Source organism: Lissotriton helveticus, chromosome 6 (assembly GCF_964261635.1).
Source record: "Lissotriton helveticus chromosome 6, aLisHel1.1, whole genome shotgun sequence".
Lineage (NCBI taxonomy): Eukaryota > Metazoa > Chordata > Amphibia > Caudata > Salamandridae > Lissotriton > Lissotriton helveticus.
Genome location: NC_136067.1, coordinates 177,206,448 through 177,225,865, shown reverse-complemented (window position 1 = coordinate 177,225,865; position 19,418 = coordinate 177,206,448).

Below are 19,418 nucleotides of genomic sequence, written 5' to 3'. Positions count from 1 at the left end.
GAGAAAGTCTCCTTTTGTTAGAAACCCCTCACTCATCACCTAGTGATGACATGCTTCATCATCGGGGTCCACCCTAATGACCTAGCGTCATCAGGGTGTGCTACAACACCTGATTGCAGTGGAGCAGGTTGTGAGTGATGGTGCGTGAGAAAAAAAGAGGGTAAGTGTGTTAAAAATTGTCCTGGTTTGAACTTGGGAAAAATAAAATTTTTATTAGCAAGTAACTGGACAATGTTAAAATCGTGGCGAGATAAAGTGAGGGCAGTGATGAGCCCGTGTATCTCTCTATGTGTTAGGTCTACATGTTTCAACCTTAGGGGTTATAATGAACCAGGTTTTCGTCAGGACCTTAAAACCAAGTTGGTGGACGGTATGCGTCCCCTAAAAGACGCACCCAGTCCTACCAAATGGGACCACTGATTGGCAAAAGTGTGCCCGTGGTATCGGCTCGCACCACAGTGGGGGAGCTCTTAAAATCAAAAAGCCTGTAAAAGAAAATGTGGACAATTGTCACATATTGAGCGTATTTACAAGCCTGTAACGTAGTGCAGTGCTTCAACGTTGTGCCTGCATGCTGTCTATCCCCATAAGATGGTGAATTCAATGGTAGCTTCAAATATTTAGCGTTACCGGTATAAGGCTCTACTCCAACATACTTTAGTGGGAGGAGGGATGTGAAAGTGCACAATGAGGGGCGGTGAAAATTAACCGCAACTTGCGCACTGAATAACATAGGTGCTGTGATTGTTTATATCTATTCACAACTTTCACGCAATTCAGTAAATTACCACGGCGCGGTTCATTACCACTGCGCGGTGCTGACTCGCATACTGACTAGTTTGTGCGAGGCTATATCCATTTGATAACACATGCACTGTCATGCTAAATTGTACAACACAAAACAAGACAAATACGCCAAAGATTCGTGACAGACAAAAAAAGAGAAAACCAAGGCTCACTCTCGATGGAGTGTTCGAGGACTTCATAGGGCAGGGGAGGTTACCCTCTTGGACAAACGTATTCTGCAAAAAAATAGTTTTCAAGATAGGGCGTTATTGCGAGGGAGATCGGCTTCAGGGCGACAGAGCCGTGTCCTGTGTGCGCTTGGTGGCGCTCGGTGCCTAAAAATAGCCCTAGGTGACAGGGCAGGGTAAGGAAGGATCTTACTTACAGTTTGCCGGCGAGGACTCTGGCTGGTAACCTACTACCTTCACCGCCCCGTTAGTAATGGGCTGGGCGTCGGCGTGAGTAAATAACCTGGAAACGCTTCCGTGATGGGCGTGGTTAAGCTGCGATCACGTGCGCAGTATCCAGGCAACTATGTGAGTTGGGATGGTGGCTGCACGGGGTCATGGAAAAACATAACATTCGTTTGTTCGATCCTGGGACTTGCTAGGATGCTGGCGGTGCCGGAAGAAAAAGTATTCCTTTTAAAAGATTCAAAAATGCTTGTTCAAATTGTCAAAACGGATAGTTCAGTTTTTAAAATTACAAATTGTGAAATAGAATGAATAACCCATAACCAGTAGGAAAAGGGTTTTACAGGGAGAGGTTCCCAAGATGCTATAGACAATGATACTTTGGAGTATCAGGGACAAGGGGGGGCATATATTAATAGCGCTCAAAAGGGAACATGAGCACATTTTGAACTTAAAGCTGTACTTAAGGTGAGCCTGAATGATGGGTGTTAACTACGGAAATTACTCAATCAGGCAGGTAGGTAGGCAGTTCAGTGGAGAGGTCATATATAGGCAGGTTTAGACTGGTAAAGCATTAGGTAGGGTTAAAGTACTGTGGCCCAAGGGATGTTATCATTCAGGCCAGTGATGTGGGTGGAAAGTCTGTAGACCCAACGCTGTTCTTTTTCGTGTAAAATTTTTTGTGAATTGGGTCCACTCGGAATCTGTTCGATGATAGTCCATCTCATATCGTTTGGGGTGTGGTTGGCCCCTAGGAAATGGTCTGTCAACTTGGTGGCGTTTTTTCTGCAGCGTATTGTGCTGCGATGCTCGCAGATGCGTTGTTTGACCTTCCTGGTGGTCATGCCAATGTAGTTCTTACCGCATGTGCATGTGATCATGTACACCACATTCGCACTGTTACAATTCGTGTGTTTGCGCTGTTCCCATACTTTGCCTTCTTCAAGATTCAATGTTTTCGTGTTCTCAGTCAAATGACACACACTACAATCCCCGCATTTGAAGTGTCCAGTGATCGGCGGCAGGTTCCACAGTTCAGTAATGCTGGGGTTAAGGTTGTTGGTTTCAGCTTTTGGTCTTGTGTTGACAAGGCTGTCTTTTATGCTTGGTGCCTTTTTGTAGGAGAAGAGCGGTTTGTCCCATTTGTGCATGCCGGTGTTGAGTATTTGCCAATGTTTGTTAATGCTCTTACTCACTTTGTTGGATATGGCATTGTACGTTGTGACACAAGTGAGGGGGACTGAGTCATTTTGGACCATGCTTTCTTCTAGGAGCGCATCTCTAGGTTGATTCCTCGCTCTTTTTTGGCACTTGTCAATTATCCTGTTGGGATATCCTCGTTGTTTCAATTTGCAGGTGAGATCTTGTGCTTGAAGTTTGTAGTCCGATAGTTTGCTGCAATTGCGCCGTAACCTCAGGTATTGGCCATATGGTAAGTTTTCTCTGAGCGGACGAGGGTGGAAACTCTCGTACCTTAGTAGATTGTTCTTAGCAGTAGGCTTGAAATGTGTTTTGGTTGTCAGTTCCTGCCCCTCCTTTTTGATTTATATGTCCAGGAAGATCATATGTTTTTTATCGTAGTTGTGAGTGAATCTGAGGTGTGGATCTCGGGTGTTGATCCAGGTGGTAAAGTCTCTAAGTATTTCCTCAGGCCCTTGCCAGATTGCTATGACGTCGTCAATGTACCGACGCCAAAACTTGATATGTTCCATGTAAGGGTTCTCTTCAGTCAGGATATGGTTTTCTTCAAAATTGTGGACGTATAGTCCGGCTATGCTTGGAGCAAAAACACTGCCCATGGATGTGCCACCGATTTGGAGGTACAGGGAGCCCTCATATTCAAAATAATTTCTTTTGAGTGCGAGAGTGGCACATTGTAAGATAAATGTTTTTGGTGTTTGGTGTTCCCAGTTATTCTTATCCAAGATGGTTTGAAGGACATTCAGGGTGGCATCTTGAGGTATACTTGTATAAAGGCTCTCAATGTCAAAGCTGAGTAGGATGGTTTCATCATCTACTCGTATGTTGTTCAGGAGTGTCAACAGGTTTTTTGTGTCTTTCAGATATGTTGATGTTGATTGCACGATGGGTTTTAGAAAGAAGTCACAAAACCTAGATAAAGGTTCTAAGAGTGAACCTATCCCTGACACGATCGGCCTTCCTGGGGGGGGGTGTTTTTCCTTTGTGCATTTTGGGCACTGTGTAGAAATATGGAATTTTACCTTCCGTTTTGCAAAGGTAGTCTGCTTCCTGTTTCGAGATCCCTCCAGAGGCCTCTGTCGTCTCAACAAGTTGTAGGATTTCTGCTCTCAGTTCTTCGGTAGGATCTCTTGGTAGGGGTTGGTAACTCTTGATGTCACTGAGTAACCTTCTGCATTCAGTGTCATAGTCATTCTTATTCATGACGACCAGGCCGCCGCCTTTGTCTGCAGGTTTTATTATGACAGAGTTGTCATTTTTCAGTCTCATTATTGCTTCCCGCTCTTGCCTACTGTTGTTTTGAAATTGCCTAGTTTCTCTCATTTGTTCAATGTCTTTGAACACCGCCTGTTCAAAAGTGTGGATTTCCACAGGGATGGTATGTGGTGGTGGTGTGAACTTTGACTTAATTTTTAGGCCTGTTTTGTTGGGTGTTTCATCAGTCTCATTGCCTGGATGTTTTTCAAAGAAGGCTCTGAGTTTCAGCTTCCGGAAAAAATTGGCCAGTTCACAGTGGAGTTTGAACTTGTCCAAGCGTGTTGTGGGTACAAAACCTAAACCCTTGTTAAGCACTCTGGTTTCTGTTTCAGTGAGGTTTTTTGAGGAGAGATTGGTGACTAGTTCGTCTTGTTGCTTGGCCCCGCTTTGCTCATTCCTGCTCTGCTTCTGGTGTTGTTGCCCACTGGGTCCTCGTCTTCCCACTGCACATTGTTCCCGGTTCTCTTCCGACCTCTCCCGCGCCTGCCTCTGTTCTGAAAAGGAGGGCGGTATTGGTTGGGTGGAAAAAAGTGTGGTTGAAATGGTGGTTGCCATCCATACATGGGGAATGATTGGTCTGGCATGAATGGTGCGGGGAAAGGAGGTTGGCTGTATTGTGGCCATTGGTAATGTCCTCTAAATCCTCCTCTTTGTCTTTGTCTTTGGTTGCCATTCCCGGATCCCCCGCTGTTGTTGGAGCTGTTGGATGTGTTGCTGGATGCATCCGAGTCTGGGTCCGGTCCTGCGGTGGCCTTGTAGTCAGCATCTGAGTAGGGATATGCTTTAACAAAGGAAAAGCGTTTCAGGTCCTTTTGAAATTTTTGTACCTTCTGTTGGGTAAGATTGTCCCTGTATTCGTTCATCTCTTTGTTGAGATCATCTAGTTTCTTTTTGTATCCCGTGATGCTAGTTTTTATTTGTGCTTCAGTCACCTGTATTTCAATCTGTATTTTTTCCGAGAGGCGTAGGGCAGTCTTGAGGATGAGCATGATCCAATCATGGGTGCAGTGCCATGCTATGCGTGCCCAGTCTCTTCTGAATTCATGATCGTCCAGAAAGATGCGTGGGGCATTGGATACCAGTAAGCCTTTTGGCGCCATCTGATTCGTCACATATTCCTTAAGTATAGTACCATGCAGGATGGTTCTGATTCTGTTCCGTTTCATTTCTTTTAATTTGTCCCAGTCTGACGTCTGGGAAATTGTACTGCTTATGTTTGCATCTGCAAACGCCGCTAGATTGCCCATGATTGAGTCTATTTCATCAGTTGAGTACGTTAAGCCTTGGGTGTCTGCCATGGTCAATGGTCGTGTCTCCTATTCCGTTCAGACAATAGGTAGGACAGTGCTGCTAATTGTTAACTCTCACATCTGTGCGCTGCCAGAACATAGAAAAACAACAAGGAGAGCAAGGGTTGTGTTCACCAAGGTGAACGGGGAGTACTCCTGTACCCCTGGGTATAACTGTAGAAAAACAAATGAAGGAGTACCACCAGCAAGAATTCACAAGTTGCTATAGGGGTGGAAGGTTTTTACAAAGTGGAGAAAGTCTCCTTTTGTTAGAAACCCCTCACTCATCACCTAGTGATGACATGCTTCATCATCGGGGTCCACCCTAATGACCTAGCGTCATCAGGGTGTGCTACAACACCTGATTGCAGTGGAGCAGGTTGTGAGTGATGGTGCGTGAGAAAAAAAGAGGGTAAGTGTGTTAAAAATTGTCCTGGTTTGAACTTGGGAAAAATAAAATTTTTATTAGCAAGCAACTGGACAATGTTAAAATCGTGGCGAGATAAAGTGAGGGCAGTGATGAGCCCGTGTATCTCTCTATGTGTTAGGTCTACATGTTTCAACCTTAGGGATTATAATAAACCAGGTTTTCGTCAGGACCTTAAAACCAAGTTGGTGGACGGTATGCGTCCCCTAAAAGACGCACCCAGTCCTACCAAATGGGACCACTGATTGGCAAAAGTGTGCCCGTGGTATCGGCTCGCACCACAGTGGGGGAGCTCTAAAAATCAAAAAGCCTGTAAAAGAAAATGTGGACAATTGTCACATATTGAGCGTATTTACAAGCCTGTAACGTAGTGCAGTGCTTCAACGTTGTGCCTGCATGCTGTCTATCCCCATAAGATGGTGAATTCAATGGTAGCTTCAAATATTTAGCGTTACCGGTATAAGGCTCTACTCCAACATACTTTAGTGGGAGGAGGGATGTGAAAGTGCACAATGAGGGGCGGTGAAAATTAACCGCAACTTGCGCACTGAATAACATAGGTGCTGTGATTGTTTATATCTATTCACAACTTTCACGCAATTCAGTAAATTACCACTGCGCGGTTCATTACCACTGCGCGGTGCTGACTCGCATACTGACTAGTTTGTGCGAGGCTATATCCATTTGATAACACATGCACTGTCATGCTAATTTGTACAACACAAAACAAGACAAACACACCAAAGATTCGTGACAGACAAAAAAAGAGAAAACCAAGGCTCACTCTCGATGGAGTGTTCGAGGACTTCATAGGGCAGGGGAGGTTACCCTCGTGGACAAACGTATTCTGCAAAAAAATAGTTTTCAAGATAGGGCGTTATTGCGAGGGAGATCGGCTTCAGGGCGACAGAGCGCTTGGTGGCGCTCGGTGCCTAAAAATAGCCCTAGGTGACAGGGCAGGGTAAGGAAGGATCTTACTTACAGTTTGCCGGCGAGGACTCTGGCTGGTAACCTACTACCTTCACCGCCCCGTTAGTAATGGGCTGGGCGTCGGCGTGAGTAAATAACCTGGAAACGCTTCGCCGGCAAACTGTAAGTAAGATCCTTCCTTACCCTGCCCTGTCACCTAGGGCTATTTTTAGGCACCGAGCGCCACCAAGCGCACACAGGACACGGCTCTGTTGCCCTGAAGCCGATCTCCCTCGCAATAACGCCCTATCTTGAAAACTATTTTTTTGCAGAATACGTTTGTCCACGAGGGTAACCTCCCCTGCCCTATGAAGTCCTCGAACACTCCATCGAGAGTGAGCCTTGGTTTTCTCTTTTTTTGTCTGTCACGAATCTTTGGCGTGTTTGTCTTGTTTTGTGTTGTACAAATTAGCATGACAGTGCAGGTGTTATCAAATGGATATAGCCTCGCACAAACTAGTCAGTATGCGAGTCAGCACCGCGCAGTGGTAATGAACCGCGCAGTGGTAATTTACTGAATTGCGTGAAAGTTGTGAATAGATATAAACAATCACAGCACCTATGTTATTCAGTGCGCAAGTTGCGGTTAATTTTCACCGCCCCTCATTGTGCACTTTCACATCCCTCCTCCCACTAAAGTATGTTGGAGTAGAGCCTTATACCGGTAACGCTAAATATTTGAAGCTACCATTGAATTCACCATCTTATGGGGATAGACAGCATGCATGCACAACGTTGAAGCACTGCACTACGTTACAGGCTTGTAAATACGCTCAATATGTGACAATTGTCCACATTTTCTTTTACAGGCTTTTTGATTTTTAGAGCTCCCCCACTGTGGTGCGAGCCGATACCACGGGCACACTTTTGCCAATCAGTGGTCCCATTTGGTAGGACTGGGTGCGTCTTTTAGGGGACGCATACCGTCCACCAACTTGGTTTTAAGGTCCTGACGAAAACCTGGTTTATTATAACCCCTAAGGTTGAAACATGTAGACCTAACACATAGAGAGATACACGGGCTCATCACTGCCCTCACTTTATCTCGCCACGATTTTAACATTGTCCAGTTGCTTGCTAATAAAAAATTTATTTTTCCCAAGTTCAAACCAGGACAATTTTTAACACACTTACCCTCTTTTTTTCTCACGCACCATCACTCACAACCTGCTCCACTGCAATCAGGTGTTGTAGCACACCCTGATGACGCTAGGTCATTAGGGTGGACCCCGATGATGAAGCATGTCATCACTAGGTGATGAGTGAGGGGTTTCTAACAAAAGGAGACTTTCTCCACTTTGTAAAAACCTTCCACCCCTATAGCAACTTGTGAATTCTTGCTGGTGGTACTCCTTCATTTGTTTTTCTACAGTTATACCCAGGGGTACAGGAGTACTCCCCGTTCACCTTGGTGAACACAACCCTTGCTCTCCTTGTTGTTTTTCTATGTTCTGGCAGCGCACAGCTGTGAGAGTTAACAATTAGCAGCACTGTCCTACCTATTGTCTGAACGGAATAGGAGACACGACCATTGACCATGGCAGACACCCAAGGCTTAACGTACTCAACTGATGAAATAGACTCAATCATGGGCAATCTAGCGGCGTTTGCAGATGCAAACATAAGCAGTACAATTTCCCAGACGTCAGGCTGGGACAAATTAAAAGAAATGAAACGGAACAGAATCAGAACCATCCTGCATGGTACTATACTTAAGGAATATGTGACGAATCAGATGGCGCCAAAAGGCTTACTGGTATCCAATGCCCCACGCATCTTTCTGGACGATCATGAATTCAGAAGAGACTGGGCACGCATAGCATGGCACTGCACCCATGATTGGATCATGCTCATCCTCAAGACTGCCCTACGCCTCTCGGAAAAAATACAGATTGAAATACAGGTGACTGAAGCACAAATAAAAACTAGCATCACGGGATACAAAAAGAAACTAGATGATCTCAACAAAGAGATGAACGAATACAGGGACAATCTTACCCAACAGAAGGTACAAAAATTTCAAAAGGACCTGAAACGCTTTTCCTTTGTTAAAGCATATCCCTACTCAGATGCTGACTACAAGGCCACCGCAGGACCGGACCCAGACTCGGATGCATCCAGCAACACATCCAACAGCTCCAACAACAGCGGGGGATCCGGGAATGGCAACCAAAGACAAAGACAAAGAGGAGGATTTAGAGGACATTACCAATGGCCACAATACAGCCAACCTCCTTTCCCCACACCATTCATGCCAGACCAATCATTCCCCATGTATGGATGGCAACCACCATTTCAACCACACTTTTTTCCACCCAACCAATACCGCCCTCCTTTTCAGAACAGAGGCAGGCGCGGGAGAGGTCGGAAGAGAACCGGGAACAATGTGCAGTGGGAAGACGAGGACCCAGTGGGCAACAACACCAGAAGCAGAGCAGGAATGAGCAAAGCGGGGCCAAGCAACAAGACGAACTAGTCACCAATCTCTCCTCAAAAAACCTCACTGAAACAGAAACCAGAGTGCTTAACAAGGGTTTAGGTTTTGTACCCACAACACGCTTGGACAAGTTCAAACTCCACTGTGAACTGGCCAATTTTTTCCGGAAGCTGAAACTCAAAGCCTTCTTTGAAAAACATCCAGGCAATGAGACTGATGAAACACCCAACGAAACAGGCCTAAAAATTAAGTCAAAGTTCACACCACCACCACATACCATCCCTGTGGAAATCCACACTTTTGAACAGGCGGTGTTCAAAGACATTGAACAAATGAGAGAAACTAGGCAATTTCAAAACAACAGTAGGCAAGAGCGGGAAGCAATAATGAGACTGAAAAATGACAACTCTGTCATAATAAAACCTGCAGACAAAGGCGGCGGCCTGGTCGTCATGAATAAGAATGACTATGACACTGAATGCAGAAGGTTACTCAGTGACATCAAGAGTTACCAACCCCTACCAAGAGATCCTACTGAAGAACTGAGAGCAGAAATCCTACAACTTGTTGAGACGACAGAGGCCTCTGGAGGGATCTCGAAACAGGAAGCAGACTACCTTTGCAAAACGGAAGGTAAAATTCCATATTTCTACACAGTGCCCAAAATGCACAAAGGAAAAACACCCCCCCCCAGGAAGGCCGATCGTGTCAGGGATAGGTTCACTCTTAGAACCTTTATCTAGGTTTTGTGACTTCTTTCTAAAACCCATCGTGCAATCAACATCAACATATCTGAAAGACACAAAAAACCTGTTGACACTCCTGAACAACATACGAGTAGATGATGAAACCATCCTACTCAGCTTTGACATTGAGAGCCTTTATACAAGTATACCTCAAGATGCCACCCTGAATGTCCTTCAAACCATCTTGGATAAGAATAACTGGGAACACCAAACACCAAAAACATTTATCTTACAATGTGCCACTCTCGCACTCAAAAGAAATTATTTTGAATATGAGGGCTCCCTGTACCTCCAAATCGGTGGCACATCCATGGGCAGTGTTTTTGCTCCAAGCATAGCCGGACTATACGTCCACAATTTTGAAGAAAACCATATCCTGACTGAAGAGAACCCTTACATGGAACATATCAAGCTTTGGCGTCGGTACATTGACGACGTCATAGCAATCTGGCAAGGGCCTGAGGAAATACTTAGAGACTTTACCACCTGGATCAACACCCGAGATCCACACCTCAGATTCACTCACAACTACGATAAAAAACATATGATCTTCCTGGACATAGAAATCAAAAAGTAGGGGCAGGAACTGACAACCAAAACACATTTCAAGCCTACTGCTAAGAACAATCTACTAAGGTACGAGAGTTTCCACCCTCGTCCGCTCAGAGAAAACTTACCATATGGCCAATACCTGAGGTTACGGCGCAATTGCAGCAAACTATCGGACTACAAACTTCAAGCACAAGATCTCATCTGCAAATTGAAACAACGAGGATATCCCAACAGGATAATTGACAAGTGCCAAAAAAGAGCGAGGAATCAACCTAGAGATGCGCTCCTAGAAGAAAGCATGGTCCAAAATGACTCAGTCCCCCTCACTTGTGTCACAACGTACAATGCCATATCCAACAAAGTGAGTAAGAGCATTAACAAACATTGGCAAATACTCAACACCGGCATGCACAAATGGGACAAACCGCTCTTCTCCTACAAAAAGGCACCGAGCATAAAAGACAGCCTTGTCAACACAAGACCAAAAGCTGAAACCAACAACCTTAACCCCAGCATTACTGAACTGTGGAACCTGCCGCCGATCACTGGACACTTCAAATGCGGGGATTGTAGTGTGTGTCATTTGACTGAGAACACGAAAACATTGAATCTTGAAGAAGGCAAAGTATGGGAACAGCGCAAACACACGAATTGTAACAGTGCGAATGTGGTGTACATGATCACATGCACATGCGGTAAGAAGTACATTGGCATGACCACCAGGAAGGTCAAACAACGCATCTGCGAGCATCGCAGCACAATACGCTGCAGAAAAAACGCCACCAAGTTGACAGACCATTTCCTAGGGGCCAACCACACCCCAAACGATATGAGATGGACTATCATCGAACAGATTCCGAGTGGACCCAATTCACAAAAAATTTTACACGAAAAAGAACAGCGTTGGGTCTACAGACTTTCCACCCACATCACTGGCCTGAATGATAACATCCCTTGGGCCACAGTACTTTAACCCTACCTAATGCTTTACCAGTCTAAACCTGCCTATATATGACCTCTCCACTGAACTGCCTACCTACCTGCCTGATTGAGTAATTTCCGTAGTTAACACCCATCATTCAGGCTCACCTTAAGTACAGCTTTAAGTTCAAAATGTGCTCATGTTCCCTTTTGAGCGCTATTAATATATGCCCCCCCTTGTCCCTGATACTCCAAAGTATCATTGTCTATAGCATCTTGGGAACCTCTCCCTGTAAAACCCTTTTCCTACTGGTTATGGGTTATTCATTCTATTTCACAATTTGTAATTTTAAAAACTGAACTATCCGTTTTGACAATTTGAACAAGCATTTTTGAATCTTTTAAAAGGAATACTTTTTCTTCCGGCACCGCCAGCATCCTAGCAAGTCCCAGGATCGAACAAACGAATGTTATGTTTTTCCATGACCCCGTGCAGCCACCATCCCAACTCACATAGTTGCCTGGATACTGCGCACGTGATCGCAGCTTAACCACGCCCATCACGGAAGCGTTTCCAGGTTATTTACTCACGCCGACGCCCAGCCCATTACTAACGGGGCGGTGAAGGTAGTAGGTTACCAGCCAGAGTCCTCGCCGGCAAACTGTAAGTAAGATCCTTCCTTACCCTGCCCTGTCACCTAGGGCTATTTTTAGGCACCGAGCGCCACCAAGCGCACACAGGACACGGCTCTGTCGCCCTGAAGCCGATCTCCCTCGCAATAACGCCCTATCTTGAAAACTATTTTTTTGCAGAATACGTTTGTCCACGAGGGTAACCTCCCGTGCCCTATGAAGTCCTCGAACACTCCATCGAGAGTGAGCCTTGGTTTTCTCTTTTTTTGTCTGTCACGAATCTTTGGCGTGTTTGTCTTGTTTTGTGTTGTACAATTTAGCATGACAGTGCGTGTGTTATCAAATGGATATAGCCTCGCACAAACTAGTCAGTATGCGAGTCAGCACCGCGCAGTGGTAATGAACCGCGCAGTGGTAATTTACTGAATTGCGTGAAAGTTGTGAATAGATATAAACAATCACAGCACCTATGTTATTCAGTGCGCAAGTTGCGGTTAATTTTCACCGCCCCTCATTGTGCACTTTCACATCCCTCCTCCCACTAAAGTATGTTGGAGTAGAGCCTTATACCGGTAACGCTAAATATTTGAAGCTACCATTGAATTCACCATCTTATGGGGATAGACAGCATGCAGGCACAACGTTGAAGCACTGCACTACGTTACAGGCTTGTAAATACGCTCAATATGTGACAATTGTCCACATTTTCTTTTACAGGCTTTTTGATTTTTAGAGCTCCCCCACTGTGGTGCGAGCCGATACCACGGGCACACTTTTGCCAATCAGTGGTCCCATTTGGTAGGACTGGGTGCGTCTTTTAGGGGACGCATACCGTCCACCAACTTGGTTTTAAGGTCCTGACGAAAACCTGGTTCATTATAACCCCTAAGGTTGAAACATGTAGACCTAACACATAGAGAGATACACGTGCTCATCACTGCCCTCACTTTATCTCGCCACGATTTTAACATTGTCCAGTTGCTTGCTAATAAAAATGTTATTTTTCCCAAGTTCAAACCAGGACAATTTTTAACACACTTACCCTCTTTTTTTCTCACGCACCATCACTCACAACCTGCTCCACTGCAATCAGGTGTTGTAGCACACCCTGATGACGCTAGGTCATTAGGGTGGACCCCGATGATGAAGCATGTCATCACTAGGTGATGAGTGAGGGGTTTCTAACAAAAGGAGACTTTCTCCACTTTGTAAAAACCTTCCACCACTATAGCAACTTGTGAATTCTTGCTGGTGGTACTCCTTCATTTGTTTTTCTACAATGTAGTGTTTAGTCAGTTTAGAAATACTCTTCTTACACCTGAAGGCGCTCTTATGTTCGAGCATACGTGTGCGAATCTTCCGGGTGGTCATGCCTATGTATCTCTCATTGCAGGGGCATGTTAGCTGGTAATTGACATGTGTACTGTTAGAAAACTGTTTCAGTTCCCACGGTCGGTCTGTACCTATATCTATGTGTAAGATATTAGAGGTCTGTGGACCGACCGAGCAATTCCCGCAGGGGTGATGCCCGACCACTGCTGGTAAATCCCAAAGAGTGCCAATGTTCCTTCTAGGTGTTTCTTCGGGCCGAGTGTGTATCAGTTGGTCCCGCAGGCTCTTTGAGCGCTTGAAAGCGAACAGGGGAAATTCAATTTTGCCGTTGCTGCAGTTCAAAATTCACCAGTGTCGTTTGACAATGCTGCGGATGCAATTTGATTTGGTAGTAAAAGTGCTGACGAAGGTAAGGTGATTCAAAGGTTGTTTCTCAGTCGGGGGCTCCAACAGGGCTTCCCGATGGTTATTGGTTGCTCGTTTGAGTGAGCGTTTAACCAAAGTCTTCGGATAATGTCTGGCTACAAGTTGATTGGAAAGATTGGCAGCATGCTTTGAACAGGTCTCTAGTGTCGAGCAATTTCGCCGAACCCGGAGAAATTGCCCATAAGGCAAATTGTCGCGGAGCGACTTGGGATGCTGGCTTTCATATAGCAAAAGTGAGTTTCTCGCCATTGGTTTCCGGAACAGTTCACTTTGTAGACCTGTTGGGGTATCATAGATGGACAGGTCAAGAAAGGAGATTCTCTCCTTGCTCAACTCTACGGTGAACCACAGAAAATTGTTCTGCAGGTTAAAACACTGATGAAAGAGTAGGATGGATTCTTTGTCACCCCTCCAAATAGCAAGAATGTCGTCTATATATCGCTTCCACCATATTATTGATGGAAGAAAAGGATTTCTGGCAGTTAGTACGCATTCTTGCTTGAAGGTGTGAACATAAAGGTTCGCCAAGTTCGGCGCAAAAATGCTGCCCATGCTCGTCCCTGATGTCTGGAGGTAGATGGTATCCTCATATTTAAAGAAATTCTCTTTCATGGCTATCCTCGCCAACGCCATAATAAATGGAACAGGAGTGATTGAGTCAAGATCAGTGTCCCCCAGGATGGATCTGATGATATCTAAAGTCTCATCCTGGGGGATAGAGGTATATAGTGACTCGACGTCAAAGGAGACCAGATGGTCTGTCTCCGGATCAAATTCTATTTCGGGAATCTCTCTTAATATATTTTTAGTATCTTTAAGATATGTAGGCATGGTCTGCACTTTTGGCCTCAAAAAATGGTCTACAAAAGCAGACAAAGGCTCCAAAATCGAGCCTTGACCAGATATTATTGGTCTCCCAGGAGGTGGTCTCTGGGGTTTATGTACCTTAGGCAAGGTATAAAAGTAGGGCATGATAGGATATTGGGCCTGTAAGAACTTGGATTCTGATAACGTGATCCAACCCTCGGCCAGGGCTTCTTCCACCAAGATTTTAATTATCATTCATTAATCTATTGGTGGGGTCAGTCTCCAAAGGTGCATATGAAGTAGCAACACTGAGCTGCCATAAACACTCCATCCTGTAGATCTCAGTATCTTGTATCACAATGGACCCTCCTTTATCAGCAGGCTTTATAGTTATGGAAGGGTCCTTAGCCAATGTTGAAAGTGACTGTCCTTCTCTGGTGAGATTACTGTAGTTGCTCCGTTGAGAGCACCAGATTCTGTCAATGTCATCTCTTACTGCCCTCTCAAAGGTAGCCACCTGAGGGTGTACCGTATGTGAGGGGGGTAAGAAATTGGATTTAATCCGTAGACCAGTGTTTTTGTTCTCCTGGTCGTCATTAAGACCGTCTTTGTCTTTAAAGAAGTAGTGCGAAGTGTGGCTCACTGGTTAGAGGCGGCAGACCCGTAAGCAGAGAACGGCCCGGGACCAGGGTTCGATTCCCGACGCGGCAGGGTTGTGGACCAGGGTCAGCGGACTCGATAATTCTCGCCTCAGTGCCTACTCTAGTCAGAAACCACACTCGGCAACTCTGGGCATCAGCTTGCCTCATCTTCACAACGGCCCCCCCAGACCGCCGGGGATGCTTGGTCGCACCTTAGAGATACCCATCAGGGACCATCTCTCAGGGTGAGCCAGGACGGGTTCCCCAGCGGTCGAAGCGTGGAGATACTCCTCCGGGAGTCGATTCCTAGCGCTATATAAACCTACAATTAAATTAAATTAAATTAAATTAAGTGCAATCTGAGTTTACGGAAGAATTGAGCTAACTCCACCTGCAACTGAAATGGGTCCCCATTATCAGTGGTGACATATCCCAAGCCCTTATTAAGGACAATTTCTTCCATAGCAGATAGAGTCTTTTTACTCAGGTTCACTACAAGACTAGGTTCGGGTCGTTCGTGGATTGTTGTGAATTCTTTTTTGTGTGACTGCGAGTCCCTGCATGGAGACTGGTTGTATCTTCCCATTGAACCTGGGCCTGTAAGCCTCTTCTTTTGCCCCGTGACCTCTGTGGGCCAAAGCCTAAAAAAGACTGATTGTTGTAATTCTGAAGACCAGGGTAAGGTCCAATCGGTGGTTGGAAGGGATGTTGAAAAGTACCTGGATGACCCCAAGGGGTAGGTGGCCACCATGGTTGCGCCGGGGCATTTAATTGTCCCCTAAAGTTCTGATACCTATTCGATTTACCCCTTCCCCTATTCATTTGGCCAAGGGGAGTGGTGCTATCGGAGTCACTACTGTTATCAGTACTAGATCCTGAGTAGTTAGAACCATATCTCCTACCACTTCAGTCCAGCAGGGCACACAAAACCTGAGCCGTGTGGACCACTGGGACACGGAATCATCGCAGGCTGCACACTCGCTCAGCACTTAAGGTGTGCCTACCCCTGTGCACCGAAAGTTACTCTCCCGTGGCGGTGTGCCTGTGCCAGCCGCAGTACATTGGGTGCCACCAAGTCTGTGCCCTGCTAGTCATGTACCATCTATAATTGGGTATCGTGGTGCGGACGCCATCATGTCATCTCCGGGCCTGCAGAATGTAATGTCACAGGCCCCTGGGCCCCCATGCCTACATGCACACCACACGGATACACCCTGACAGTGGTTGGAAATGCAGTTGAGCACATGCGCCCGGCCCTTTTTATTGGCAGGGTCACATGTGCTGTGACATGTGTGCTGGATGGGTGTGGTGTGTGTGTATACCAGCCGTGAGGGAGTGGTCGTGGCATGCTGACAACTAGACCTGTGAGCAGCGGTATACAACCTTTACCACGCAATTTTTACAACGACCTACCTTTACCACGCAATTTTTACAACGCAGGATCCATTACAACGAAGTAACATTACAACGCATGTTTTTACAACGCAGATACCTTTACAACGCATACCATTACAACGTAAGTATTGGTAAGTATATAATTTTATTAAAAATATTATAGGTTTGGGTTTTTGGGTAAATGGGTATTTTTATGGTTCAGGGCTAGGTTTGGGTTTTTGGGTAAAGGGGTATTTTTAGGGTTCAGGGCTAGTTTTGGGTTTTTGGGTAAAGGGGTATTTTAAGGGTTCAGGGCTAGGTTTGGGTTTTTGTGTAAAGGGGTATTTTTAGGGTTCAGGGCTAGGTTTGGGTTTTTGGGTAAAGGGGTATTTTTAGGGTTCAGGGCTAGGTTTGGGTTTTTGGGTAAAGGGGTATTTTTAGGGTTCAGGGCAAGGTTTGGGTTTTTGGGTAAAGGGGTATTTTTAGGGTTCAGGGCTAGGTTTGGGTTTTTGGGTAAAGGGGTATTTTTAGGGTTCAGGGCTAGTTTTGGGTTTTTGGGTAAAGGGGTATTTTTAGGGTTCAGGGCTAGGTTTGGGTTTTTGGGTAAAGGGGTATTTTTAGGGTTCAGGGCTAGGTTTGGGTTTTTGGGTAAAGGGGTATTTTTAGGGTTCAGGGCTAGGTTTGGGTTTTTGGGTAAAGGGGTATTTTTAGGGTTCAGGGCTAGGTTTGGGTTTTTGGGTAAAGGGGTATTTTTAGGGTTCAGGGCAAGGTTTGGGTTTTTGGGTAAAGGGGTATTTTTAGGGTTCAGGGCAAGGTTTGGGTTTTTGGGTAAAGGGGTATTTTTAGGGTTCAGGGCTAGGTTTGGGTTTTTGGGTAAAGGGGTATTTTTAGGGTTCAGGGCTAGGTTTGGGTTTTTGGGTAAAGGGGTATTTTTAGGGTTCAGGGCAAGGTTTGGGTTTTTGGGCAAAGGGGTATTTTTAGGGTTCAGGGCTAGGTTTGGGTTTTTGGATAAAGGGGTATTTTTAGGGTTCAGGGCAAGGTTTGGGTTTTGAGGTTCAGGGGTATTTTTAAGGTTCAGGGCTAGGTTTGGGTTTTTGGGTAAAGGGGTACAGGGTAAAAATTAAATAAAATTAAATTAAATTAAATTAAATTACATTAAATTAAATTAAATTAATTAAATTAAATTAAATTAAATTAAATTATATTAATTGTAATTAATTTACATTAAAAAAAATATTATATACTTACCAATACTTACGTTGTAATGGTATGCGTTGTAAAGGTATCTGCGATGTAAAAACATGCGTTGTAATGGTACTTCGTTGTAATGGATACTGCGTTGTAAAAATTGTGTGGTAAAGGTAGGCATTGTAAAAGTATGCGTTGTAACGTCATACATCCGTGAGCAGCAGATCACCACAGGGAAGTCCTGGAACATGTAGCGTTGTTGTCCCCCCTGGAGTGTAAGCGTTGTGGACTGACCTGGCGTATGCCAGTCCAGCGTGAGGGTTTGAATGATGACCTGGGGCTCTGGGCGTGGTTCCGTACGGGGCTGGATAAGGAAGTAACTAATGCTTGTGTTGCTGTTGTTGCGTCGGCGCCGCCCGGACAACATTTTGCAAGTCCAACGACATGAGCCACATGGACATAAGAGGAATTCACTGGCCCTACATTCATCCATACTAGCACACTTGAAAGACCATAGACATCTGTGTGATTCGTAATGTTTAATGCACATTCAGTGGAGTGTTGCATCTGGAGCAGTACAGGGCCATACAAACCCCACTTTACATTGTTGGCCTGTGGAGGGCCAGCCACAGTCCTTCAGAGAATGACAAGTCCAAAGGAAGAGAAAGAGTTCATTCCGCAGTCTGTTTGCTGTGCCATTGGCGATCAAACAGAATATAGCAGTCCATTGTGAGGTGCAAGGTGAGTGTTGCAGAGTGTATCGGGGACATTGAAAGGTGATGATGCAGAGGGCAGCACCAGGCTGAAACCGGCCATATGGCGGAGATGAATGCTACTGCGTCCTACTTACCATGATGGCGCTTTCATTTGCCTCTTCGTCCTCTGCTGTTCCATGTGCTTCACGTGTGGGTGGTGCTGGCCTTTCTCCAGCACTGTGTGACAGTGACAACTCAGGGGCCGAAGGTGGAATGTCTACCGCACTTTGTGGCACTGACACTTCAGGGGGCGGAGATGTGGGTGTGGTGGTAGCAGCAGCATGCATCAGCGCCAGGCCTTGTGGCAGCAATGCCATGAGGATGGTTTTGAGGTCATTGAGGAACCCAGCTACCACTCACTGGTGTGAAGCCGTGGTAGCCACTCGTTCCGCATTGGCCCGCTCCATGGTCTCCATGAGCCTCCGCATGTTTCCCAGCTCCCGGGCTTGCTCCGTAGAGCCACTCTGACTAGTCAGTCGTTCTTGTCTCTGAGTCAGAACTCTGGCGATGTCTGCCATGGTTCGTTGGAGAGGATGGAGCAGACTTTGGGTGCCCGTTAGGTACTGTGAGTGGTCCCTGATGGGACATAGACACCCACGTATGGCATCTAGTTTGTCTGCCATGCGGTCGAAGTCCACCTGCACCTGTTCAGCCAGCTGCTCCTGGCATCCCAACACAAGGCATTGGAAGGACATGTGTTCTTGGTGGGGGACCTGGGAGGCAGCCGTGGTGATTTGTGCTACCTGCTGTGTGGTCTGTGCAGGGGGTTGTGTGTCCTCGTTGCAGCTGGGATGCCCCGCTCCTGGAGGTGGGCTGCTGAGGCTGTCACTGAACTCTTGGAGGGCGTCGGAGTCAAAGCTGTGGTGGTCCTCTTCGTCATCAGAGAAGAGAGGTACGGGCTGCTCTGCAGGAGGTGTTGATTGTCCCCCAGAAATGTGAAGGGGAGATGCAGTTTAAAAATGTGTTCACATGTGTGTTGTCGCATTGTACATGTTTACATACACACTAAATGACTGTTTACATTGTGGCTGTTTGTGAGGAGGTGCCTATTTGATAGGGGACAGTGGACATTTCGACAATAGACGTGTGTGTGTGTTTGTACTTGTACATAGTCATCTCGGATTTCCCTGCAATGCCACTTGTGATTGGCCAGTGTCTACACCCAGTCAGCACCAGTTGTGTCCTGTGTTCTGTTGTGGACTTGTTGAAGTTTGTGCCACATTGTTGTCAGTTTTGATGTGCTCTGCATGTTATGTGTGTGTGTG